Below are 27,117 nucleotides of genomic sequence, written 5' to 3'. Positions count from 1 at the left end.
TTGACAGCCAAGTTGAGCGATTTGCCATAGGGTATCAATTTGCTCCTGCACGAGGTCAATCCTCTGATTGAACACCATCAAGCTTCCTTTTAGTTGAGCATTAATTCCTTTATGGACAACTAAGGCATGAGCTACATTGGCTAAATGATTGTTCAGGGTCTGAGCAGTCTGCCCAGTATGACTCATGGCTAGTGCCCCGGTGGTAGCTCCAACAGCCGCCAATGAGATGGTAGTAACAATGGTGGCTGTAGTTCCAAGATCCCTTTTCTGTCTGAAGAGAGTCATAGCGTGAGGGGCATCAATGGGCACAGGCACCCAGTGAGGCATGCGAGTAACCAGGGCATACCTAAATTTACTAGCATTCCAGCATTGGGCAAAAAAGCAAGTATCATCACCACAATTACTTGGCTCTATCTGGCTAATAATGAATAAAAATGGGGGATATAGACAAACAGGTGTGGGCTTATAGGAAATATTATGAGAAGCCTTAACAACCTCGTTGGAACTTCCTGCATCAGTTCTAGAACTAGCAGTGGTGGTGTCCGAGGTCTGAGTAGGTTCAGGAGACCATTGCCCCCAGGGGCAAGACGTGCTCCATGCCAATTGACTAACTCCATGTTTTCCTCCACTTTTGAAAGTCATTTAGGGTTCTTAAATTATTTTTTTTCCCTTTTTTTCTAAATTTTTCATAAATTACACTTTATTCATTCTGCATCCCCCCATAAGCCCCTCCCTCCTCCCCTCCCAATCCCACCCTCCCTCCTCCCTCTGCTTGCATGCCACTCCCCAAGTCCACTAATAGGGGAGGTTCTCCTCTCCTTTCTGATTTTAGTCTGTCAGTTCACATCAAAAGTGGCTGCATTGTCCTCTACTATGGCCTGGTAAGGCTGCTCCCCCCTCCGGGGGAGGTGATCAAAGAGCAGGCCAATCAGATTATGTCAGAGGCAGTCCCTCTTCACATTACTATGTAACCCAATTGGACTCTGAACTGCCCTGGGCTACATCTGTGCAGGGGTTCTGGGTTATCTCCATGAATAGTCCTTGGTTGGAGTATGAGTCTCTGGGAAGTTCCCTGTGTTCAAATTTTCCTGTTCTGTTGCTCTCCTTGTGGAGACCCTGTCCTCTCCAGCTCTTACTATTTCCCACTTCTTACATAAAATTCCATTCACTCTGCCCAACAGTTGCCCATCAGGCTCAGCATCTGCTTTGATAGTCTGAAGGGCAGAGGCTTTCAGAGGCCCTCTGTGGTAGGTTCCTAGGTTGTTTCCTGTTTTCTTCTTCTTCTGATGTCCATCCTCTTTGCCTTTCTGGATGGGGATTTGACATTTTAGTTAGGGTCCTCTCTCTTGCTTAGTTTCTTTAGATGCACAGGTTTTAGTGGGTTTGTCCTATGTTGTATGTCTATATGAGTGAGTATATACCATGTGTGTCTTTTTGCTTCTGGGACAACTCACTCAGGATGATCCTTTCCAGATCCCACCATTTACCTGCGAATTTCATGATTTCCTTATTTTTCATTGCTGAGTAATATTCCATTGTGTAGATGTACCACAATTTCTGCATCCATTCTTCAGTTGAGGGGCATCTGGGTTGTTTCCAGCTTCTGGCTATTACAAATAAAGCTGCTACAAACATGGTTGAGCAAATGTCCTTTTTGTGTACTTGAGCCTCTTTTGGATATATGCCCAGTAGTGGTATGGCTGGGTCTTGAGGAAGCGCTATTCCTAGTTGTCTGAGAAAGCGCCAGATTGATTTCCAGAGTGGTTGTACAAGTTTACATTCCCACCAGCAGTGGAGAAGGGTTCCCCTTTCTCCACAACCTCTCCAGCATGTGTTGTCACTTGAGTTTTTGATACTTGGCCATTCTCATGGGTGTAAGGTGAAATCTCAGGGTTGTTTTGATTTGCATTTCCCTAATGGCTAGTGAGGTTGAGCATTTCTTTAAGTGCTTCTCTGCCATTCGGTATTCCTCTCCAGAGAATTCTCTGTTTAGCTCTGTTCCCCATTTTTTAAGTGGATTACTTGGTTTGCTGCTTTTCAGCTTCTTTAGTTCTTTATATATACTGGATATGAGTCCTCTGTCAGATAAAGGGTTGGTGAAGATTCTTTCCCAATCTGTAGGTGGTCGCTTTGTTTTGATGACGGTGTCCTTTGCTTTGCAGAAGCTTTTCAGTTTCATGAGGTCCCATTTATTGACTGTTGCTCTTAGAGCCTGTGCTGTTGGTGTTCTGTTCGGGAAGTTTTCCCCTGTACCAATGAGTTCTAGGGTATTTCCCACTTTTTTTTCAAGCTGATTTAATGTGTCTGGTTTTATGTTGAGGTCTTTGATCCACTTGGACTTCAGTTTTGTGCAGGGTGATAAGTATGGATCTATTTTCATTTTTCTACATGTAGACATCCAGTTAGACCAGCACCATTTGTTGAAGATGCTATCTTTTTTCCATTGTATGGTTTTGGCGTCTTTGTCAAAGATCAGGTGTCCATAGGTGTGTGGGTTTATTTCTGGGTCCTCTGTTCGGTTCCATTGATCCACCATTCTGTTTCTATGCCAGTACCATGCAGTTTTTAAAACTGTTGCTCTATAGTACAACTTAAGATCAGGGATGGAGATACCTCCGGAAGATCTTTTATTGTAGAGGATTGTTTTAGCAATTCTGGGTTTCTTGTTATTCCAGATGAAGTTGAGAATTTTTCTTTCCAGGTCTGTAAAGAATTGTGTTGGTAATTTGATGGGCATTGCACTGAATCTGTAGATTGCTTTTGGTAAGATGGCCATTTTTACTATGTTAATCTTGCCAAGCCATGAGCATGGGAGATCTTTCCATCTTCTCATATCTTCTTCTAATTCTTTCTTCAGAGATTTGAATTTTTTTTTCATACAAGTCTTTGACTTCCTTGGTTAGGGTTACTCCGAGGTACCTTATGTCATTTGTGGCTATTGTGAAGGGTGTTGTTTCCCTAATTTCTTTCTCAGCCCTTTTGTCTTTTGTATACAGGAGGGCTACTGATTTTTTTGAGTTAATTTTGTATCCGGCCACTTTGCTGAAGGTGTTTATCAGCTGTAGGAGTTCCCTGGTAGAGTTTTTGGGGTCACTCACGTATACTATCATATCATCTGCAAATAGTGATAATTTGACTTCTTCCTTTCCCATTTGTATCCCTTTGATCTCCTTCAACTGTCTTATTGCTCTAGCAAGGACTTCCAGTACTATGTTGAAGAGATATGGAGAGAGTGGGCAGCCTTGTCTTGTCCCTGATTTCAGTGGGATTGCTTTAAGTTTCTCTCCATTCAGTTTGATGTTGGCTATAGGCTTGCTGTATATCGCCTTTACTATGTTTAGATATGTGCCTTGTATCCCTGATCTCTCCAATACTTTGAACAGGAATGGAAGGTTCTTATTTCATCTCACACATTACTCTCCATCATCAAGAGCAACCAAGGTAGGAACTCAAGGAAAGAACAGAAGCGAAGACTACAGAGAAACACTGCTCACTAGCTTGCTTTCCCTGCCTGGCTCAGTTACCTTTCTTGGCAGCACAGGCTTTCCTGCCCAGCGATAGCACAGCTCACAGAGGGCTGGGTCCTCCTACATGAATCAGCAATCAAGAAAATGTCACACAGACAAACCCATGTTCCAATTTGATGGAGACTATTCCTCAGCTGAGATCCCTCTTCCAGATGACTCTAGGTTGTGTGAAAGTATCACTAACAAGCACAGTTTAGTATTCAAAACTGTTCAGACTGGCCTAGAACTCCTGCCTCCACCTCCCAAGCAGCTGAGATTGCAGCCATGTTCCACCCTGCCAAGATGCTTCATTATTTTGTCTCTCTTCAGTGTGCAACTCATGAAAACAGTGGCAGAGTTCATGCGATCTTGACTGAAGTGCTAAGTGGTGGGAAGAAGAGCAGGATAAAGACAAACACACTCCCCATGCACATACGGAGAGTTTTGCTTAACTCTTGCTGACGAGCAATTGATTATGTGACCACACTTGTCTGTGGGGGAAACAAGGCAATGTGACCATAGTACTGTGTGAGACTGGGGATCAGAGGAAATGGATGCTAGCCTGGGAAATGAGCATGTTTCTCGAAAGGCTCTTCTCATTCTCAGTTCTACTTTTATCTAAGCATGTGTCCAGTAAATTTTCTTGCTTTGGCTACTCCTTCCTTTGACTCAAGAAAAGCCAAGAGTCTGGCTCAGTCAGATTTTAACTGAATGCAGACAAGGATAAGAAGGCAATACTGCGGTGCCCTGGAGGCATCGTGGCACATTGCTGCGGTACCATGCCACACTGTCTGGCCTAATCACCGCCCGTGTCATCATTTTCTGAGCCGTAAGACCTGGGAGCCCTTTTCCCCTAACCTCTCAAAGGTGTTCCCCAGTCTGCACCACCACAGGGCTGTCATAAACACTGAATGAGATGATATGCATATATGCCATTGTATGCATGACGGGCATGTTCCTGCACATCACTACAGCAAGCCAGAGCACACAGGGTCTGACACAGGCTTGGCCTTTAGTCTCTTGTAGGTGCCCTTTGCAAGAATAACATCCTGTCCTCGCTTTGCAAAGACATCTATGATGCCTTTGCCTAATGTCAAAGGCCAACCAATTCTTACCTTTATTCTTGGCGGCTTGCTCCACTGCGTGAGCAAGATTTTTATTCTTGCTGTCAACATGGACATTTTGTTTGCTTACCATCAGAACTACCTGCCAGAAACAAATGGCAGAAGTAAAATCCCACAGAGGAGTAAGGCCAGAGAAGGCGCTCAGCTGTGGGCTGCATCTGAATCCCAAGCTCACCTGTCACAGGTCAACAGTGCAGACAAGCTGCTAGTACTCATGCTTATCCACACAGCCTTATATAAACTCTAGAGCATGGACATGTATTAATGTTTCTTTCTACTTTTTAGCTTTTGAGGAAGCAGAGAGAAACACACTCAGTCGTTACTATGGCAGATGAAGCCTGCATAATAAATATAATATATACATATTGTATATGATAGACATACAGATATAAATCCTACTGTTTCATTGAAAGTTTTCAGTGTAGAAATAAGAAAAATAATATAGCTTGGCAGATGGCACAGTCCTGAATCCCCCACTGCTACTTGGGAGGCTGGTGCAGGACTGTGCCTTGATCCTAGGAGCTCCAGGCCATTTGGGTAACAAGTATAATAGTGTCTCAGAAGTCCAAAGAAACAAGCTACTCACTTCTGCCAACAGTGGTTGCTTCTGGTGCTGCTAGGCTCTTCCTCTCACTCAAAGGACCCACCTCCCTCCCCTCAGGCTCCCAAGCAGCGCAGGCTCCACTCCTAGTGTGAATGTCTCTGCCTCTGCACCCCAGATTCTCACTTCAGACCCTCAGCTGTTTCTGTCCTCAGCATGTGAGATGGGGGTTTTCCCTCTGGCTCTGTCTTCCTATCTAAGCATGATAAACAGTGGAAACTTTTATTTCCTTTGGGAAGAGGTTTTTTTTTTTTTTTTTTTTTTTTTTGCCCATCCTGGAGTACTGTCTGAATTTGATTGTCCTGACAAGACTATCGCAAAGTTTAGAGAACATTGCTCAGAAATCACTGTTGCAGCCTAAGTAATAACATGTGTGGGCTCCAAAACCCAGGCTAAATCCACTTCAGAGAAAGCACAGCTCCACATCTGTAAATGCTGGCATAGTTAGCTGTAGTAATATACAAAACACTTACAGTCTTGACCTACGACATGCAGACTTGTGTGATTTCACAGTTTTTTCCCCCTCGAATAAAAGCATGAGTTGGAACTGGGTTTATATCACTAATAGCCAAATTTCCTATTAATAGTATCAATCCTCTTGTTCTCAAAGTCTTGAGCTAAAAAAGAACTGAAAATTGTTAATCCCTCCCAAATAAATAGAAAAATAAAAAATTTGTTCCCAGGACACTAACTATACAAAAATATCTTGCCAATGTTTGCTTTTATGATAAATATTAAAACAATAGTCCATGTTTCTACTCGCTTTGCTCCAAAAATGTACATCCCATCACGTTTCATCAAGGACTTGTGGAGATAAAGATCACGATATTGCAAAAAATCAGGATTATATAAAAGATAAGAGCTACTTTAGCCACAAAAGACAGTCTGTAATGGAGTCTCCTTGCATCCAGGACAAAGAAAGGAACTATATTCCAGGTGTGAGATTAGACACACTGGCACTTCAGAAGAGCAAGGCTGTGTGCCAGTGTCCTCTATCAGCTGTTTCCCAGTGGAACCTTCTGTGAAGGCTGTGGGAGGCATGAGGGTAGGTAATGTCCTGAAGAGCAGGCCGAGGGAATTGATAGCAACACATTTCATCAACACGTTTCTTCTAAGAACTGAGAAACTGAAAGGCAAATTTGAGTAATTGGAAAGGCAGCTGGACTGAAGCAGGGCAGGGTCTTCTTGAAAGGAATCTTTGTCAGATGTCAGAATGTCCTTGGGCTTTGGGCCTGCTTCCTATGTATTGTTCCCGTTAGAAGTTACATGGTAATCTGCTGTTATGTAGAGGACAGAATAAGGGTCAGAGGAGTAACTGGGAGCTGAATGTGACAGTTAGAAATATGTTCAGTAAAAAGGGATTTTTTTTTTTACTTCTATCAATTACAGAGATGTGTATCACCATCTTAGTTAGGATTTTACTCTTGAAGATACACCATGGCCATGGAAACTGTTATAAAGGAAAACATTCAATTGGAGTTGCTTTACAGTTCAGAGGCTTAGTCTATTGACACCCTGGCAGAAAGCATGTAGGCATGCAGACAGACATGGTGCTGGAGAGGCGACTGAGAGTTCTCCATCCAGATCAGCAGGCAGCAGGAAGAGAGCCGCTCGGCATTTGAGACCCCAAAGCCCACTCCCAGTGACACACTTCTTCCAACGAGGCCATACCTCTCCATAGTGTCGCTTTCTGGTGGCCATGCATTAAAATCTATGAGCCTATGAGGGCATTTTTATTCAACCTACCACAATCACAAATTAAATATACTAAAGTGTCTTTCCAAGTTTTAAAATATACATTTAAATATTTATTTTCACGTGTGTGTATGTGTGTATGTGTGCATGCATAAATGCCATATGCATGCAGGTACCTTCATAGGCTGGAAGAGGGCACTGGATCTGACAGAAGCTGAAATTTTTAGGTAGTTGTGAGCTTCCAGACCTTAATGCTGGGAACTGGACTTTGGTCCTCTCGAAGAACAGCAAGCACTCTTAACTGTTGAGCCATCTCTCTGACAACTTTTCCTAATTTTTAAAATAAAAATAATATAAATACAAATCAGAATTTAATAAATAAAACTTACCCATAATGTTTGCCCTTTTGATCTTACTAATGCTAATCGGTGACTTTAAAGAATGTCTGTAATTTTCTGTCTCTTTGTTTATTTTTGTTTTTCAAGAAAGGGTTTCTCTGTGTAGCTCTGGTTATCCTGGAACTCATTTTGTAGACCAGGCTGGCCTCACATTCAGAGATATTTCTTCTGTTTCCTGGGTTCTGGAATTAAAGTCATGCACTACCACTGCCAGGCTATAAATTCTTATAAAATCCTCCTCTGGAAACTAATTCTCCTTTTCTTGAGTGAGAGCCATATTTGGGGAATCAATTTTAACAGTAGAATGTTCTGGAAATGAAAATACATGACTTCTTTGGTCCCAGGAAGATTTGTGGCTTTCTCCTTGTTCTGACGTGACCACACTCATGCAATCCGGCTGCCATCTTGCAACATGTGGCCCATGTGTCAAGGCAGTGGTGCTTCCTACCACAAGACAAGGAAGGGAGGCTTCTGCCACAGCTGTGGACATGAGCCTCTAACAGAAGCCAGTCCTGTGTTCCAACCGGCTCACACATGCATGGAGCTCAATTCGGCAGCTCCAGCATGGCCTCTGGACCCTCATCCAGTAATCCACTCCCACATCCCAGACTGCAGAAACTGAGGTTAAAATGATTACCACTTCAAGCTAAACTTTGGGAGGCAATTTAGTGACACAGTGACAGGTAGCTACCAAAATCAACATTGATGTCTTTTTGGTTTATTAAACTTTACTCCTTTCCTTTCTCCTCTGCTGCAGAGACAACTTTGTTGCTCTATAGGTCTGATGAAAAGTAAATCAGTGTGGCTCCCAACAGTTTTCACTTAATGTGGAGATACTAGATGACGTAGGAGAGACTGAAAGTGCAAACCGTGAAGCTGGATTATCCGGGTTTTGAATCCTCTCCGGGCAATGTAGAGTATGCCAGTTCCTCTGTGTTTAATTTTTCTCCTGTGTCCTGGGAACAGGATGGTATCACATGGGTTACTGTGAGGATTAAATGAGGATTTGTACACAAGAGGATTAACAGACTGTCCACTTCACAGTAAGCTCTGCAGAAGAGAAATTCCAATCACTACGCTACAAGACTGATGCAGCCACTTCTTTTTTTCTTTTATTATTATTATTATTAATTACACGTTATTAACTTTGTATCCCCCATAAGCCCCTCTCTCTTCCCCTCCCAATCCCACCCTTCCTCCCCTTTCTGCATGCATGCCCCTCCCCAGGTCCACTGATAGGGGAGGTCCTCCTCTCCTTCCTTCTGATCTTAGTCTATCAGATCACATCAGGAATGGCTGCATTGTCTTCTTCTGTGACCTGGTAAGGCTGCTCCCCCCTCAGGGGGAGGTGATCAAAGAGCAGGCCAATCAGATTATGTCAGAGGCAGTCCCTCTTCCCATTACTATGTAACCCACTTGGACACTGAACTGCCATGGGCTACATCTGTGCAGGGGTTCTAGGTTATCTCCATGAATAGTCCTTGGTTGGAGTATGAGTCTCTGGGAAGTTCCCTGTGTTCAAATTTTCTTGTTCTGTTGCTCTCCTTGTGGAGTTCCTGTCCTCTCCAGCTCTTGCTATTTCCCACTTCTTACATAAAATTCCATTCACTTCTAATGCTGACACCTGCGCCATTTATTCATCCTTCGATTCTTCATACAGGTTATCTTGACATTTTCCCATTGAAAACGAAACAGTGAGAAATATAATTGACCAACTATTATTTTTAAATAACCCTGATACGTAGACACAAATTAGCTCAACGATGCTCTTGAAACTGGAAAAGTCATGCTGTCAAGAATTCTGAAATTGGACTTCACACAGTCTACATTTGAGTTAATGGATGGCTTTAAAGCTTCAAGCGTATGTACATCATGTGTCTCTCTGTGAAGTTTTGAGTAACATTGGACATCTCATCTGGGTAGAGTCCTTCAGTGGGGACTTGGAGATGCCGCTGATTATCGGGTGACATTTGTTGCAGAATTTAACAGGTATCAGGGCCTGTGGGCCCATATATCCAAGGATTAGCACACCCAAGCTTCAACTCTGCTGTGTGTGGCCTTGAACTAGACTGCGACTCTTTTCCTAAAGTGAAAGTTGCAGGCTAGAGATTCTCTCCTTTATACAGGTACAGAGGAAACAGCTTCTGTTCAAGTACAAAGCAAGAATGTAAAGGTAGCTAGTCCCAGGACTGGAAGCCGCAGGACTGTGAGCCTGTTGGTTGCATCTCTTTTCTCCTAAATTAAGGTCATTGCAGTGTCAGGGTAGCGGTGTTTTATGGGTACCATGTAGCTTCAGGTTCTGGCTAGTGGTGCATAATAGACAATTAGGGGTAAGGGAGAGACATTTGACAGAAACGCCTCAGCAGTCCTTTGTTTCATGCAAGAACTACTGTCCGCTCCAGTGTCCACAGTTATCCTGAGAGAGGGCTTGGGGCACCTATTGGAACAGTGAAAACCCAAGGAAAAGGTTGAGTTTATGTGAGTGTCTCCTAGTTTCATGGCATCTTCCATCCTTCCCTCAGAGCTTTTTCTTTCTTTCTTTCTTTCTTTCTTCCATCCAAAAAGACAAGCAAACCTTCCAAGTATCAACTTGGGGCTATAGTCCAAAGTCTTTTCTTATCTGCAATTCATCGTGCACTTGCTAATAGTGGAGTCTCAGACAGCCCAGTAGGTATTTTTATAGTCAGCATTAAAAAAAATTGCTACACAACTAATAAAGTTTTCCTTATTGCTGTAACTGTTGGCAAAGGCGAGTGTCTAGGGAGATTGACTACTGGAAAAGCTTCATTATTTGCAAGAATACTTTTGATGTGATCTCAACAGCTCCTGACTGTCAACCTCACTGTGTGGCTTTTAAAAGTTCCTCCCTCATCCACTCCATTAACAGATCCTCAGACTCATAAAAGTGTTCAGGTCAGTTGTTGAGTACCAGTGACCTTCCAAGTAATTAGCAGGTAGAATTAGCAGGTAGCAGGAGGCGTTTGCTGGTAATCTGTCAATAGGAGCTGCAGTGGGGGAAATTTTCATATTGAGTGGCCTTGCAACTACATCTAAAGTGTCAATAGGGCTTATTTCTGTCTTTTGCTCCCACTGCCAGACTGCAAATTTTCCCTTTAGAAATCTTGTCTCAAAGTATGATAGCTGTTTAGAACCTGTGAACTTTAGCCACCACAAACCATGAAAAAACACACAGGCCTCATTTCTTTATCCTGTGATGTGCTTGCATTCTTTACAACAGCTGGTATAGCCCAGGCATCCTTTCTAAGTCCAAGCAAGATTAGGCAGCCCTTTCCTAAGCAGTGAGGTCACGCTGTGCCAGCTGGACTCGGGGTGACAGTGGAAGGAGGGGGCTTCTGAAGCCTCCTTGGTGGTTCCTGGAATTGGATGCCGGAGGCCCAAACGCTAACTCGCAGATGACTTCCCCCTTGCCATCTGAACCTTTCAGGTCATCTCTTATTTTTCATTCTGTTAAAAAGCACTGTAAGAGGACATTGGTGCCACATAGTGTCCAGTGAATTCTTCAGGTCCAGCAACTGCTTGCAGTTGAATCACGGTTGTGATGGAGAAACAAATGAGGTTAACTTGGACTTGTTTTCCTAAAGATCTATTTCAAATTGAAGCCTAAAGGGCTGTGGATGCGATAGCTTGTATCCAACATTAGTTTTGAATGTTCATCTTATCAAGAAAAACAGATTTTTCTTTCCAGGCAAAAGAGACCTTAGGATAGAGAGTAAGACTGACTGTATTTATAGCCAATACATCCTGGCAGCACATTTCAATTTGATATTAAGTGGCTTTTTCTTGGGGAGTACACTGAAGAATGAGCAGAAAAGGGTGTGTTTTCAACATTGCACCGTGTTGTCATTCAGTATCAGTTTGGCTTTATAAGGTCATCACATAAAAGGATAATCAAGTTTGAGAAAGAAAAGCCCACTAGAAGTTTCCCTCTAAGACATTCAGATTTTACGATGTGTTCTCTGGCTCAGTTCCTTGTACTAGACAGCTATTAGTAAATACACAGGTGATCCTTGCAACCTTAGGCACGAAGAATAGGTCCTGGGCTGTAAGCCTATCCATGGTATAATGGAACCCCATTGCATCAGTCCCACTGCAATGGGGTATTTTTGACAAATTCTGTTAAAACCTGACAGATGTGTCATAGTGCCTAATCCCTTTAAGCTTCCACAGCTCCTGGAAAGTAGATGTTTTTAAAGAACAGACCGGAAAGCAAATGGTTCTTGTATTGAACCTTTTCCTTCCATGTCTGGGAAGTTCCTCAATCTTTTCTTTCTGGCCCAGAAAAAGGATGGGCAAGATGTAAATCTGGGCACTGGAACAATGATAGGAAAGCAGGCACTCGGTGAAAACAGGTAAACTCACAGGAGCTTGCGTTTCCCCAGACGAGACCCACGGCACTGCCTACCAATTGCATCAGAACACTGTGCCAGGTGAACAGCACAGCATGGCAGCAGGCGTGTCTGACTTCAGGAGGCATGTTCCAGATCAGGCTCTCAAAAGGCGAGAAAGGGAGAACGGAAAACTTCTCCTAACGAAGAAGTAATTGCTGCCCCTCCCTAACCTGCCCTGTGCCTTTGAGCTCAGGCCTGCATTTCTTAACTGCACAAATCCACACTTGGTGTGTGGCATGGAGCCAGGCTCAGTGGAGGCCGAGAGGTGATTTCATGGCACGCTGACACCCTTGGAATTGTACACAGTTGTGGGGCCTGCTTCTCAGACATTTGGACAACTGCCCTGAGGAAAGGAGGGAGGAAATTGGGCCAGTTTTGCATTCTGTTACAGACCAGCCTTTTGGATGACAGAATTCTTTCCAATCAAAATGCCATGGATTACTCCCTGCTGTGAGCTAATAGGGTGCTAATTAGCATATTTCATTTATTTACTTAACCGGGATAGAACCCACTGGGCACGTGGCCCACTTAGAATGGTTTCCTGGGAGAAGCCATGAGATGCTCTGAGCACCACCTCCCTATGAATTGCGGAAACCAGTTCACAGAAGTACAAAGTCCCCCCCCTTCTCTTCATTCCTTCACACCTCTTTTTCCAACACACACACACACACACACACACGCACGCACGGAGGCTGGAGTCTATTCCGGTTTTGCTTCAATAAGAATCTGCAACGAAAAGTGAAACTGACCTGCCATTTCCCGCTGTTCATCCACATTGATGCCTTATTGCCAGTGGTCTGCACCTCTCCGGACTTGCCTTTCACTTGTAATGACTCTAGGTGACCAGCAGATCTGCAGACCTCAGTATCTCAATATCACACATTCTCTCTTGCAGACTCTGAATGCACTCTCATAGCAATGAGAAGGTTGCTGGATTCCTTGGCCCTCTCTGGGCTACTTCCTGGGCATGTTAAAACCCGTTTTGCCATCATTTCCCCCTCACTTGGGTAAAGAAAGCACGTTGAAATTCTCATATTGCCCTTGAGTACTCTTAGATTCTCTGGATTTCCATGGCTGTTAATCTCCCTAATGGTGTATTTTCAGTTTGTTCAGGGACAAATCATTAACAGTGTACAGTGAAAACAAAGCAGCCAGAACCCACTAAGCAAAGAGAAATGGATCCTGGTCCCAAGATGCTTCCTGTGATGCCTAGCCCATGTGTGAAGCAGCAGTAGCAAAACCAAAGGGCAGAAAAACAGGCAGTAGCTGTTCTACCAAAATCCTGCCTGAATGGGTAGGAAATGTGTGCGAGTGTGTGCGCACGCACACTTACACACATGCAATCAACCTCACACACTAAGACAATTCCTATAATTTTACAGAAATAAAGGTGTGTAAGGTTCTTTTCTTACCTACTCAGCCAATGGCACCACAGTCCTCTTAGTTATTCGCTGCTGAGATCCTTGGAGAAAGCATGACAGTTTCACCTTACCCTGATTGGCCACCGAGCCCTATCGTTTGTACCACTTGATGCTGTCCAACCTGGACTTCTGTCCTTTTTACATTGTCTAGACGAGCTTCTTCAGCTAGCCAATCAGACCCTGGCCCTTCAAAATGAGCTCCATAGCTTTAGTATAGCCTGGTTCCTGGTAGAAACTCAGGGATGTGATGAACCGCAGGACAAATCAGAATATGCTTAGATAGACACCCAGACGATTTTTCTGTGTATTACAGTCCAAGGGCACTGAAGGGACAGCATAGCCTGCCTCCTAGCACGCTTCTCTCATCTTTTTCTTCTCTATCAGTGTCCTCCACAAACCTCTCCTCAGATCTGATTGTTACTGTACAGCCTGTGTGCTGGGACATTCTGCCTGTTGCAGCCTACAATGTGGAACACCGTAGTGCATGTGGTATTGTCAGTCTACGTTGTCAGACAGCCTCAAGATACTACCTCATCCCCTGCAGCGTGGGTCCTGGAAATCTGACGGGGGTAGTAAGGGATTGAAGAAAGGACAGACACACAGACACATCATGCAGCATACAGAGAACCTGTTGTCAGGGGGGCTGTGTGTGCTCCGATGGAATGGCACGATCTATGCAACAAACCACCTCAGCACATGTATTATAAAGAGCACAGGGCCTGGAGTTAGCTGGTGTAGGTGGGAGGTCCCTGTAGGGGAGCAGCCTCAGAGGAAGCTGCATTTGTGAATTTTTACGCACATGGATTCATGAACTTTCACACTCGCCTCACACTGCCAATGTTTACAGAAGAAGGCTTTGCCAACCCCAAGCCTGACCTGTATGGGAAAGGCTTTGACATTCTCATGGGTCTGAGGCATCAGTCCTTGTCATGGATGCACCCATATCAAAGGACACATAGCACTCAGGGCTTCATCCATTCCTCACATACTTAAATAAACTTAATTTTTACACACTAGGTGTTCTCTCCACCCCTCAAAAACACTGTTAGTTTTCCATGCAGAATATTTCTTCTGTGTCAAGTCAAAATTTTTTCTAGTGTGGTCTATGGCACCAGTCTCCTCATGTTATCTCAGACATTTCGAGTCTGACTAAGTTGATCATGACTTGTTGTCCATTGCTTTTTGGTGGCCAGTGACACTGATATTCGGAAAGCATAGTTTCATGGTGTCACTTAGAGCTATTTGCTATACACGTATGTTTGCTCGTGTAGGAGCAGGTTTTCAGGTACTAACACCCCTAACATGCTGGTGGGTATTCAATTCCAACAGTTACTCTCTCTGCCACCTTGGCATATTGTCCTTCTCGGCGGTAGTCTAGAAGTCCCTTTAGAGCCGGCAGGCTTGTTCTCTTTTGTTAAGTTATGGATCCATCTGGGCAAGACGGAAAGGCTTGAGTGTCTCTGCAGGCGGCAGAGGTGTTGGGGCACTGCCCAAGTCTTGGAATTGGACCCCACCCTCTGGCTCCCACCTTCGAGATTCTGAATCTGGGTCCTTGAGGACCACCTATATCTCACTATTCCTTCTTCTCACTCCTTCTGACACCCTTGATTTTCACCATGTTTTACTAAATGGAACATAACTCCCCTTGTTGCTGAATCAATCTGACCTCCTCTTTGAAAAAAAAAATTGCCATGTTTACTTTTTTTTCTGTTTTCCCGATCAGATGAGACATTCTTGTCACAACAGGAGCAGCAGAGTTCTTTCGTAGCCCACATCAGACCATCCAATAAATACCAACTAATAATTCGAGTTTTGTTAAATTGACATACCAAAGCATTCTGGGTTTTAAATGCTTTTTAACTCTTATTAACCATTTGCCATTCTAGTTTTCTCTCTCATCATAAGATTTGATTTCCTGCAGGGAACAGAGTGAAGACTCTGAGTACATTAGTGGTGCAGGCTTCTGCTTCTCTGGAATTTATCCTAAACATTGAGTCCCCTACAAAAACCAGTGTGTTATTAAAAAAAAATGTCAGAAGAAAAGAAACAGAACCGACTGATTGATTATTGGTTGACTTTTGTTTGGTGACAGACTGCTGTGCCTTAAAAGTGATGAAGAGACCTTATAAGTCAATTAAAATTATTGTTCACCTACTAATACAATTAGAGTTGGGCCCTGACCTTTTGGTTTTAATATTCTGATTGAGGAAGGAGAGAACTGCATGTGTAATGGGGGCATTGCAGACAGTTCCCTGCTAAGGTGAGCGCCCTTCTGTGGTCTGCAGTTGATTATTGTGCTGTGCGAGAGTTCAGGGAAACAAACATAGTCATTGAAGAGGACTTGCTATGGGAGGTCTTTGGAGAAAAAGTACATGAAGTCCCTTTCATATTCTGCTGTCCAAACATGGGGTCTTTGTCTTCATTTGTAGGATGCCTATTCCTCATAAATTGAGAAAAGAAAAGCATAATCAAATGTTTTCCTCTCCTCTAACATTTCAGGACAATCTCCCTTACAATGAATAAGCTATGAAGCAACAGGGTATTTGCAGGGCTCTATTTCCAAAGAGAGAAAGAAAACTTTGTTTGGCTGCAGTGCTTTCTAGTATAGTTCTCTGGTCTATGTCATCAAACTGGAGATGTATAAAATTTGGAGTCAAGACAAAGCAATGATTCTACGAAGCTGAAGTGATTTGTCAGCCAACCAGTAGACATAACACTGTTGGAGGAAGCTTGCAAAACCAAGAAGAGTAGCATGGATAGAAGACAGTACCCAAGAACCACAGAGTGAGTGGTCAGCTTGGTTGTTTGAGACCGCTTACTCAACAGGTGGTGACATTTTGATAGAACCCATCCTAAAACTTTTGGATGGACAGTGTGTGTAGTAGAAATTTTGGTTTCTATGAAAACTCAGTTCTGTTATGTAAACAGGTTTATGTTTTAATCCCAAGTGTGGGATATGGAGCTGCTTTTAGTTTGTCCACAGCTGATAATTGTTAGAAAGGGGTGTGGTCTTTGCCAGTTGGAGGTAGTTTAACTCTGAGGATGCGGTTAAAATAACAGAGCAAAAGAGCAACAATCGATAAATGGGACCTCATGAAGCTGAAAAGCTTCTGTAAAGCAAAGGACATAGTCACCAAAACAAAATGATAGCCTACAGACTGGGAAAGGATCTTCACCAACCCTATATCTGACAGAGGGCTGATATCCAGAATATATAAAGAACTAAAGAAGTTAAAAAGCAGCAAATCAATCAATCCGATTAAAAAATGGGGTACAGAGATAAACAGAGAATTCTCAGTAGAGGAATACAGAATGGCAGAGAAACACTTAAAGAAATGCTCAACGTCCTTAGCATTCAGAGATGCAAATCAAAACAACCCTGAGATTTCACCTGACACCCACCAGAATGGCTAAGAACAAAAACTCAAGTGAAAACACATGCTGGAGAGGTTATGGAGAAAGGGGAACCCTCTTCTATTGCTGGTGGGAATGCAAACTTGTATAACCACTTTGGAAATCAATCTGGCGCTTTCTCAGACAATAAGGAATAGTGCTTCCTCAAGATCCAGCTATACCACTCCTAGGCATATATCCAAAAGAGTACACAACAAGGACACAACAAGGACATTTGCTCAACCATGTTTGTAGCAGCTTTATTTGTAATAGCCAGAACCTGGAAACAACCCAGATGTCCCTCAGTTGAGGAATGGATACAGAAATTGTGGTACTTTTACACAATGGAATACTACTCAGGAATTAAAGTGAGGAAATCATGAAATTTGTAGGCAAATGGTGGGACCTAGAAATGATCATCCTGAGTGAGGTATCCCAAAAGCAGAAAGACACACATGGTATATACTCACTTATATAGATCTATAAGACAGGATAAATATACTGAAATCTATCCACCTAAAGAAGATAAACAAGAAAGAGGACCCAGGGTACGATGATCAGTCCGCACTTAGAAAGACAAATGGGATGGACATTGTATTAGGAGCAAACAAGTAACAGGACAGGAGCCTACCACAGAGGGCCGCTGAAAGACTACCTAGCAGTGTATCAAAGCAGATATTAAGACTCATAACCAACACCCCCCGGCAGAATGCAGGGAATAAAAAAAAAAGGGGGGGAGTTAATATGACCAGGAGAAGATAGGAGTTCCTCAAGGACCAAATATATCTGGGCACAGGGGTCTTTTATGAGACTGTTTCTCCAAACAAGAACCATGTATGGATGCAACCTAGAGCCCCTGCTCAGATGTAGCCCTTGTAGCTCAGTATCCAAGTGGGTACCCTAATAAGGGGAACAGGGACTGTTTCTGACATGAACTCGATGGCCAGCTCTTTGACCTACCCCCCCCCCCGGGAGGAGCAGCCTTGCTAGGCCACAGAGGAGGACTTTGCAGCTCGTCCTGAAGACACCTGATAAACCAGTATCAGATATAAGGGGAGGAGGTTCTCCCTTATCAGTGGACTTGGAAAGGGCAGGGAGGAGATCAGGGTGGGAGGGTGTGATTGGGAGGGAAAGAGGGAGTGGGATACAACAGGGATACAAAGTTAACAAACTGTGACTAATATTATAATAATAATAAAAAATAACAGAGCCAAGAGAGGAAGGGTGGCACTTCAAGGAGATGGTCAGAGAGAAAAGAAGGCTGCTGCTTGCTCAACCTGCTACCGCTTTTGCTGTGTTTGCTCGTCTGTTGGTTAGCTGGACTGCTGGACATCCTGACTAAGAAGATTGGAATTGCCCCCAAGGGACTAACTGTCAAAAAGTCTATGTCCCCTATCCATTCTAACCTTCTTTCTGTCCTACCTAAGATCAGGAGCTTGGGAAGGAGGTAGAGTCTTAAGGGATCCCAAATGAAATAGAGTTTTAAAAATAGTGCCCAAAAGTATGTTCCTTGGATGGTTCAGATATTTCTTAGGATTTGATGGTAACTGATGGGAATTTCATCTTATTTGACTCCAGCTAAGCATATGTCCATACATCATCAGAAAAGCAATGTATCCTTGGTTTGACTGTCATAAGAGATGCTATTTACCAGGAATGGGAAACTTTGAAAGTCGCCTTTTATGCTTCACTAAATACAGATGACATTATAGGCCTTCTGCAAATCTATTTTGTGAATATATACCCAAATAGAACTAGTAGGTAAGTAGAAACTAGTGATATTTTCAATCAGGTAATGTTTACATTGCTAGGTATGGGTTTCTATAAAGTTCACTGTTCTTACTCTAGGCGATCTCTAGAGGAAGTTAGAGTCTAATGACTCCTTGCTGTGAGCTGCTGTTTTTGGACTTTTGGAATATTTTGGCTTTGGAAATAGATAAAGCCATTAAACTCATATTACTTGTATAATTGTATTCATAATGCGGGGCAACTCTTCACATTTATTGCTGAGCAAACTTCAAGAGCTGGCATTAGGTCAGGGACGACTGAAGTTCATGAGGAGAATTAGAAAATATTGTGAACAGCTGAGATCAAGATAAAGCCTGGGGACAGAGAGATGAATTGGTTAATAGATAAATTGCTTGCTGTACAAGCACGAGGACCTGTGAAAAGCTGAGTGCAATGGCACATGTTTTAACCCAAGTGCTGGGGACATAGAGACAGGTGGGTTCCTAGGCCTGTTGGCCAGGTTGCCCTGGTGAGTTGACAAACTTCAGGTTCAGTGAGTGACCCTGTCTCAAAAATTACAGTGGCTAGTGAGTGCAAAATATCTGGATTTTGGACTCTGACCTTAATACCATGTGCATATGTGTGAGGTACAACAGACTCAAATACACATGCATGTACACACACACATAGGTACACACACATACATGCACACACACAGAGGAGGAAAGAGGGAAGAAGAAGAGGAGGAGGAGGAGGAGAAGAAGAAGAGGAAGAAGAAGAAGAAGAAGAAGAAGAAGAAGAAGAAGAAGAAGAAGAAGAAGAAGAAGAAGAAGAAGAAGAAGAAAAATATTCATCTAAGTCTTCAACAATGAAACTCTGACTAATATGAACTATAAAGAGCATTGTGGATAGAAGATGGTGAAAAAGGCTGGTTATTTGTCAGGCTATGATCCATCAGAGGAGGTTCTTAAGTTAATGTCACCTCATGGAAGAAGACATGGACTTAGAATAGGGTTGGAGGATGGTGAATTGTCTTTGAAATTTCCTTACAGAACTCTTGAACCTTGACACTCTGACCTTTCTCTGTTGCATGACCAGTCCATTGAATATTCTGTGTGTCATCACATCATATCTACATGTGACTAAAGACTGCAGTGCACTGAAGATTGGACACAGTGGCTTCCTGTTAAGAGAGTGGGGCTTCCCTGAAGAGGTCATCTAGGGATGCTGGTAGCCTTCCTAAAGAAGAGAATGAACAGACACACAAGCTTGTCTCATCCTGCAGCTTCAGTGGCTGACAAGTCTGAGCAGCAGTGGATTCCCATGGGTAGACTGAGATGTGGTCCGTTTGAATATGGTCACTGGTTTGAATAAGGATAATGTGCATCAACCATTCAGATGTTAAAAGCTTGAACTCCCAAAAGGAGCTCCTGGGACATATGTCACTGAGTATTTTTAGGAGATGGATTCTAACGATGAGTCATTAGGTCATTGGGGGGTGTGCTTTGAAAGAAGACCATGGGACCTTGACAACTTCCTTTCTTACCTCATCCTGATTCTTGGCTAATGAAGTTAGAGATTTGTGCCACCCTATGTTCTCACCATAATATTCTGCTCTGCTGGAGACCCAATGTGAGGAGGGCTTTCACTGAGCACTGGAATCTGGAATGTTGTGGAGCAGTTTTTTTTTTTTTTTTCTTCCTTATAAATGAGCCTGAGAATACATTGATTTACTTGGGTTTTCTGTGATTTTTTTTTTTAATATTTATATTCTGTGAGGCAAGAAAAAGAGAATTCACATGAGAGGTGGGGGAGGATTTCTCGTTTTCTTGGGTCTTGTCGGTATATCTATTATCAGCTCTCTTTGTAGGCGGGTCATGGGATTCATTGTTTGGTAATGCTCTGTGTCACTGGTCTTTGGCCAGAGAGAAGTCCCCTTTCCTTTCTCTGCATCATGAACAGAGAACAAAGTCAACATAGCGAAGCTGTTAGGGACATTTATGGATCCACTGAGATTATAAGGAAGCATGTAGGCTCCATTTAAAAGATGTTGCATACAATAGATCAACAACTTTACTAGACATCTGTTTTGTTTTGTAATACCCCCCCCCCCCAACTGCTATGTTGGTTTTAGCCCAAAGCTGGCAGTCTTAACATGGCTTTGAACAGTGCCTCGGGTGTCTCACTTTTTATTCACACTGATCAGGAAGTGAAAACATCTTTCCTTTCTCAGAAGCCTTAGACATCACTCCCTTTTGTCTCATTGGCTCAAACTGGATTATATACCTATTATTGAACCAATGAATATTAAACCTGGGAAATGAATTTCACTGATAAGATTAAATTAATCAGGGTCCTTTATAGATGTTTAAATCAACAATTACTGCTGATATTTTTGATAAAATTCAAGTCCAAGTTTAAACAGCACCACAACTTCTGGAAGAGAAGTTTTACTGTAAACTAGAATGTGTAAGAAGTCTTGGCATACTATTAGTTCAACAAGGAACTAGATAAGGTGTGAGGTTTGCCAATCTGGTAAACATTAAAAATATGTTGTGGGTCTGGATGTAGCTCCAACCCAAGGAGAGATAAGAAGAGAAGAAAGGGAGAAGGAGGAAAAGGAAGAGAAAAAAAAAATGTATACAGCTGAAAGCACAGCTCTTAAAGGTTTGGAAACAGCTTGCTTTCAAACAGAAGCCTGGTCTTCCCTGTCTGGTTTATGTGAAATCTTTGTTTGATACAGGGGATGGAACAGATAAAGGCAGGAAGATCCTTTTGTCTCTGTAATACTAGGAAAATGCCCTGGAAAGAAGCCATATTCTTCCTATCACAAAGAAAATAAAGCTACACACTTGAAAACCCCGTTCTCTCCTAGTGGATGGTTTAGTAACATCATCTGAGAAGGTGGGAGCCGCAGGGATGGGAAGTGGAGGAGGCTCTACTCTCCCACACAGAAAGATCTTATCATGGTCCAGCTGTTTCACAGGTCTAAGCCCTCCTCATATGGAAATGGTAGAAGATAAGGCTGTCTCTCTATCTTCTGACTTAGCCTGAGGATGACATAAAATCATACACCCGGATTGCTCATTACATGATGAAAGCCTTCTTGAATGGGAGGCGTTGTTACTGTTTCCATTTGTTGGCACACCCTAAATAATTTATGGTCTTGGCTGAGAGAGTTAATGTCTCAAATTATTTTTGTTCTAAAATGAGATAGTAAATCTGCTGTTCTTTGATATCCCTTCTAGAAAATCTGCGGGGTCATCAAATCTCATTTTTTTATCAAGATGCTAAGAGATTGTTTACATATGGAGAGAGAGTTGAGGGACAAAGATTCTCAAGGGTTAGATGTTGTCAGTGGTGCTAGGATAAAATTCCACTGTGTTTCATTTCCTCTGGACTCTAACGGCAGAAATTGTAACCTAATATATAACTTTTGCTCATTGTCTTTGGTTTACATTTTGTATTTAGATGGTATGTGTCAGGCCATTAGTTTGTAGACATGTTTATTAAGAAGGAATGTGCACACTTCTAAGATACAGTGAGGTATCCAAGGATATATGTTTTTGTATTGACAACTTTAGGAATACAAGTCACAAAAGTTGATCTTGATCGGAGATTTGCAATGATAATATTGAGTTTTAAAGGAATAACTGATTTGGTGAGTAAATGGCTTAAATAACGGGATTTGGTTTTGATGGTGAGCGATTGTGAATTACTTCCTAAATGGATAAAGGAAAGCTCAGAGAATTAGGAGTTCGTAACAGGGAATTATGAAGTTTGTAATAAGTAGGGCTTGTAAAAAGTAGGGTTATTTGAGAATCTTCCCCATGCTTATTCTAGCCAGGGCTTTTATCTGTTAATATTTTGAGACCCTAAGTGTGAGTTCCTTTAAAAAAGATGATGACAATGATGATAGCCACACAGCATTGACAATAATAGCTGTTGTTCATAACATGCTGTCTCTCTGCAGGGCCCTGATGTCAGTGCTTGCATGTAGTCTTCCGTTGCATCCTAACTACAACTCTGTCATTCTATTCTCTCTCTATGGAGGAGTAAACTCAGGCATATGCTTGTTAATCGATTTACTAAAATCAGCACTGGGTAAGGGGTTATGCTGGAAGTCAAACTTCTGTAAACCTAAGGCTAAATTTCCCTCACTAAATATAACTCTTCACATATCACCACAACCGTTAAATTAATTCTGCTCCCCTGTTTGCATTGCAAAGCAAATCATCTGTTAACTTTCTTATCTTTGTAAGAATCTTATGCAACAGCTATTAGTGCCGTTGCCATGTCATAGATGTGAAATCCAGAGACCAGAGGGCTAGCTCCAGTCAGTGTGTGCTGTTAGCTATTACATTATTATAGAAATAGAGGATTTGATTATGGAAAATACTAAGAATAATAGCAAGTAGTTCTTGCTATTATTCTTAATAACAGCAAGACACATAAAACAATTGCAAAATGTTTTGTGCACATTTTTTTTTTACTATAATTACATTAGAAGTGAATAGGTTTATCATTGTTCATGGGTTGGAACTGAGACTCAGAAAGCCTAGGAAAGTTAGTCCAAATCTCAAAAATGATAATGGGACCTTAGACATAGATTTTGGGTATGACCAATAAGACCCGTGATGCTAACAGCACTGTTTAGCACGATAGTCGATCAAATTTAGAAGATGAGATTATGAAATGTTGGCTCTTTGTGCCCATAACATTATTTCACTCAGTCATTCAATACATATTTGTTAACACCTACATATCATGTAAAAAGTAACATGTCTCCATGTTTTCCCAGGCATGTTCTTCAGTATTAGAAAACCTAGAAGTAAATGGTGGCAGAGATGTTTAAACAAATGCAAGCACAGTTTGATGGTGACAATTCCACGATTATTCTAAATACTTATCTAAACTGGCTCTGTTTTAAAACAGAATCTTGTTTGACTAGGAGCAGTGACAACCCACAAACGTATACATCACGCCCACATACACATGGAGACTGCTCTATCAAGGGTAATCTGAAAGGGCTTTCCATTTTGTCGCAGCAGAGTGGAGCTTCAATGGCTTTGCTCAGCTTGGTCTTCTTCGTGACCCACTACTGCTTGCTTGTTAAATGATTTTTTTGCTACTTTATTTGCAAAGCGGGTGTGGATTAAGTGACCCATGCTCTAAGGGTGGAATTGTTGCTGGGAGCATTGAGTGACAGTAATGATAAAGCCAGCCACAGTGTGGCGAGGAGAGATCACCAGACAGCCTCGGCAAGGGTCTCTGTGTGAGTGACAGGCTTGGCACGCTTTTCCTTCTGAGACTGTCTACTTATTTTGATGCACTGAACTTCTCATTGCAAGGAAATTAGAGGCAAAAGTTAACGGTTGTTGCTGCTTTCTTTCCCATGAGTTTGAAAAGCAAGAATACAAGTTTCATTGTATATGCTCTGGGAACGGAAGATCATTTATTTATCAATTCATTCATTCATTAATTTATTAATTTGAGGTAGTCCTCCTTTCTGGCCATCAACTCTCTGTGTAATAGAGGATCACCTTGAACTGTTGATCATACTGCCCCCACGTCCCAAGCCCCATCGCTAGGGATTTTATTATACCACCAAATGCAGTTGTTTTTTATATTTAAGCCTTGCTGGAAGAAAAGGAGGTCTCTGGTTTAGAACACCTGTATACCTCCCTTCAATTTCAATAATACAGCACGTCACAGCGTAACATGGTAACTTCCAAGTTGTAAATCTTAAAGATAGGTTTGTTAGAATGGAACTTGAAATTTTTGTTTAGCCATTATTTTGTTGATAGACATCCCAGTTATCTCCAGATCTGAGCCCATTAACAATGTGATAGCGTGTTTTTGTGGGTGACACTCATCTTGGATAATTTCCAAGAACAGAATTACAGGTTTATAGAGCATGTATCTTTGCAGGGTAAATTTAACTACAAGAAATTGCTGTGGCCCACAGAGATGGCTCAGTTAGGATGGGTGTTTGCTGCCAAGGCTGGCAGTCTGAGTTTGACTCCTGGAACTCCCTCTTTCTCTCTCTCTGTCTGTGTCTCTGTCTCTCTCTCTTTCTCTCTGTGTATGTATGTGTGAGGGGGAGTGGAGATCTGGTTATACAACCAAATATTTTTCCACTTTGTGTTTTGCTTATTCATTTTTATAATGGTGGTTTTTGTTTTTTTGTTTTGTTTTGTTTTGTTTGTTTGTTTGTTTTGAGACACGGTTTCTCTGTGAAGCCGTGGTTGCCCTGGAACCAGAGTGGCCTCGAAGTCACAGAGATTTGCCTGCCTCTGCCTCCAGATTGCTGGATTAAAGGCGTGCCACTGCCCCTGGCATAAGGGTGTGTTTTGAAAAGCAGGAAATATAATTTGTGATGAATTCCAGTTTTTTCTTGGAATTTTAAAAAAGCAAATGTTAAAAAAATGTTGTTACTTCTTTGTATTGTGTCCAAGGAATCTTTGCCTCCTCCAGTGTTGCAAATCTATTCTCTTGTGTCCTATATTTTTCTTTTAGATGTTTTGTGGCTCTGGACTTGTATAGTTTGGAAGTAAGTTTAACTTTTGCGAACTATGTGAAGTCAGGACTAAAGTTTATTCCTTTGTTTCCATAGAGAGAACTAGTTGTTCATGCACAGTTAATTGAAAAGACATCATCTCCTTATTAACATCATACCGTAGTTTTTTTTTTTTCTTTTTTTTTTTAAATGACCTTACACAACAGGGCCAGTTTCTTAGATCCTCATTGTTTCCTTCTTTTACATCAGTACCACTTTGTCCTGTTTATTGGGCTTTAGGAGTCTTGAATTCAAGTCCTGTTACTCCTCCAAAACTTTTTCAAGTTGTTTAGGCAATTCTATATATTTTTTATTTATTTGAAAGCTTAGCAATGATTTGAATTTTTTAAAACTCTGCTGTAATTTCGAAGGGATTGCATTTTAGCTATTGATGACTTTTTTTGTATAGTAACAAGATTATGTCATAGTAACAAGATTATGTCACCATCTAGGCCATTCCATCTGGAAAAATCTATTAATTTTTCTCAGACATATTTTTGAAATATTTAATTTTGAGTTCATCCACATTTTTATCAAGTTTTAAACCAGATATTAGATGGTTTAAAAACCATTATAAACTCTATATAAAGCAATGGAATGAAAATAGGTAAATCAGGGCCTCTGAAAGACTTTACCCAGCAGGGTATCAAAACATATGCTGAGATGCATAAGCAAACTTTTTGCAGAATGCAGGGAATCTTATGAAAGAAGGGGGAGATAGAACTGGAGGGGACTGGAGCTCCACAGGAGAGCAACAGAACCAAAAAATTCTGGGCACAGGGGTCTTTTCTGAGACTGATACTCCAACCAAGGACCATTGATGGAGATAACTTATAAGCCCTGCACAGAAGTAGCCCTTGGCAGCTCAGTGTCTAAGAGGGTTCCCCAATAATAGGAACAGGGACTATCTCTGACATGAACTCATGGGCTGGCTCTTTGGTCACCTCTCCCTGAGGAGGGAGCAGCCTTACCAGTCCACAGAGGAAGACAAAGAAGCCAGTCTTGATGAGACCTGATAGACTAGGGTCAGATGGAAGGGGAGGAAGACCTACCCTATCATTGAGCTGGTGGGGGGGGGAGGAGGGGATAGGAGAAGAAGAGGGAGGGAGGGAGGGTGGAATTGGGAGGTGATGGGGAGGGGGCTATAGCTGGGATACAAAGTGAATAAACTGTAATTAATAAAATTAAAATTAAAAAAAAAGAAAATAGTTAAATCAACCACTCTGGGACAGGCCTCATGTTCAGGACTAGTTGACCAAAATATTGTGGACTTCACAGGTTTTTTATGTGCTTTTATTTGGTTAGAGTTTGGTGGAGGTTTTGTTGTTCTTTTGGGTTCTTTGGTTTTGTTTTGTTTTCTTTTGAATGTTGTTTTATTTTGTTTTTTTTTGGGTTTTTTTTTTTTGTTTGCAGGAATTTTATAGTTGTTGTTTTTAACTTAAGTTTTCTTTAAAATTTTTATTTATCCTTCTCCCATGTACTACTTCCTAATGGCAGCTCTTCCTTCTTGCACTCCTTCCTATCTTCCCTCTACCTTCCCTCTTCCCCAAATCCATCCTCCTCCAAGAACAGGGAGGGGATCTGTTAGGACTTGGGGGAAAGGAAGAATATGATTAAAATCTATTTAAATTTAAAATTTGTTTTAAATAAAAATTTCACATTCTAAGGATCATACTAGTTAAAAATCAGAAATAAAAACCTTGTTTTTGAATAATGAATTGTGTTTTGTAACCTGACTAAATCATTTAGCAGTTATAGGTATCCTTTCTGGGTGGATATCATATGATTTACTATGTATTTTATCATCTTGTTAGCGAATAGTTATAAGTTTGCTACAGTCGATATTTTTCTTTTAAGTATTTAATCTTCATTTGCTGCGACTTCCAATGAAATGTGAGAAATCAGCAAAGTTAGATGTTTTTACCCTGATTTCAGTCTGAACTTTTAATGATTAAATATGGTGCTGCTAGTGTTCCTTATTCTCTGTCGATTTTGGTCCGATGTGTTCCTCAAAATATTCCATTGAGTTGTGTAACTTATTGCTATATAATCACTCAAAGGATTCCTTTTAGTCTCTTTTAAAATGTTTGTTAGATGATGCCGATTTTTTATTAATGATATTAATGATTTTTATACTTTGTGATATTTTTCTTCGTCAGCCTTACCAGTGGTTGATTAATCATAGAACTCTTTCAAAGGAAATGATTTTCTATTTTGATTGTTTTGTAGTTTGTTTCCTAGATGGAATCTTAGATCATTGACTTAAAACCTTTTTTTTTTCTA

General features: G+C 41.7%; 1 long non-coding RNA gene across 1 annotated transcript in view; it reads right to left on the bottom strand.

Annotated features, from left to right (window-relative positions):
* Positions 1 to 7,108: 7,108 nt before the first annotated feature.
* LOC132657037 (uncharacterized) overlaps positions 7,109 to 27,117 on the bottom strand; it is a 39,722-nt gene continuing 19,713 nt past the window's right edge. The window contains exon 3 of the long non-coding RNA XR_009594878.1: positions 7,109 to 7,256. This is a non-coding gene — a long non-coding RNA (uncharacterized LOC132657037). The remainder of the gene's footprint in view (positions 7,257 to 27,117) is intronic.

Source organism: Meriones unguiculatus, chromosome 10, assembly GCF_030254825.1.
Source record: "Meriones unguiculatus strain TT.TT164.6M chromosome 10, Bangor_MerUng_6.1, whole genome shotgun sequence".
Classification (NCBI taxonomy): Eukaryota; Metazoa; Chordata; class Mammalia; order Rodentia; family Muridae; genus Meriones; species Meriones unguiculatus.
This window is presented reverse-complemented; position numbering and strand designations above follow the sequence as displayed.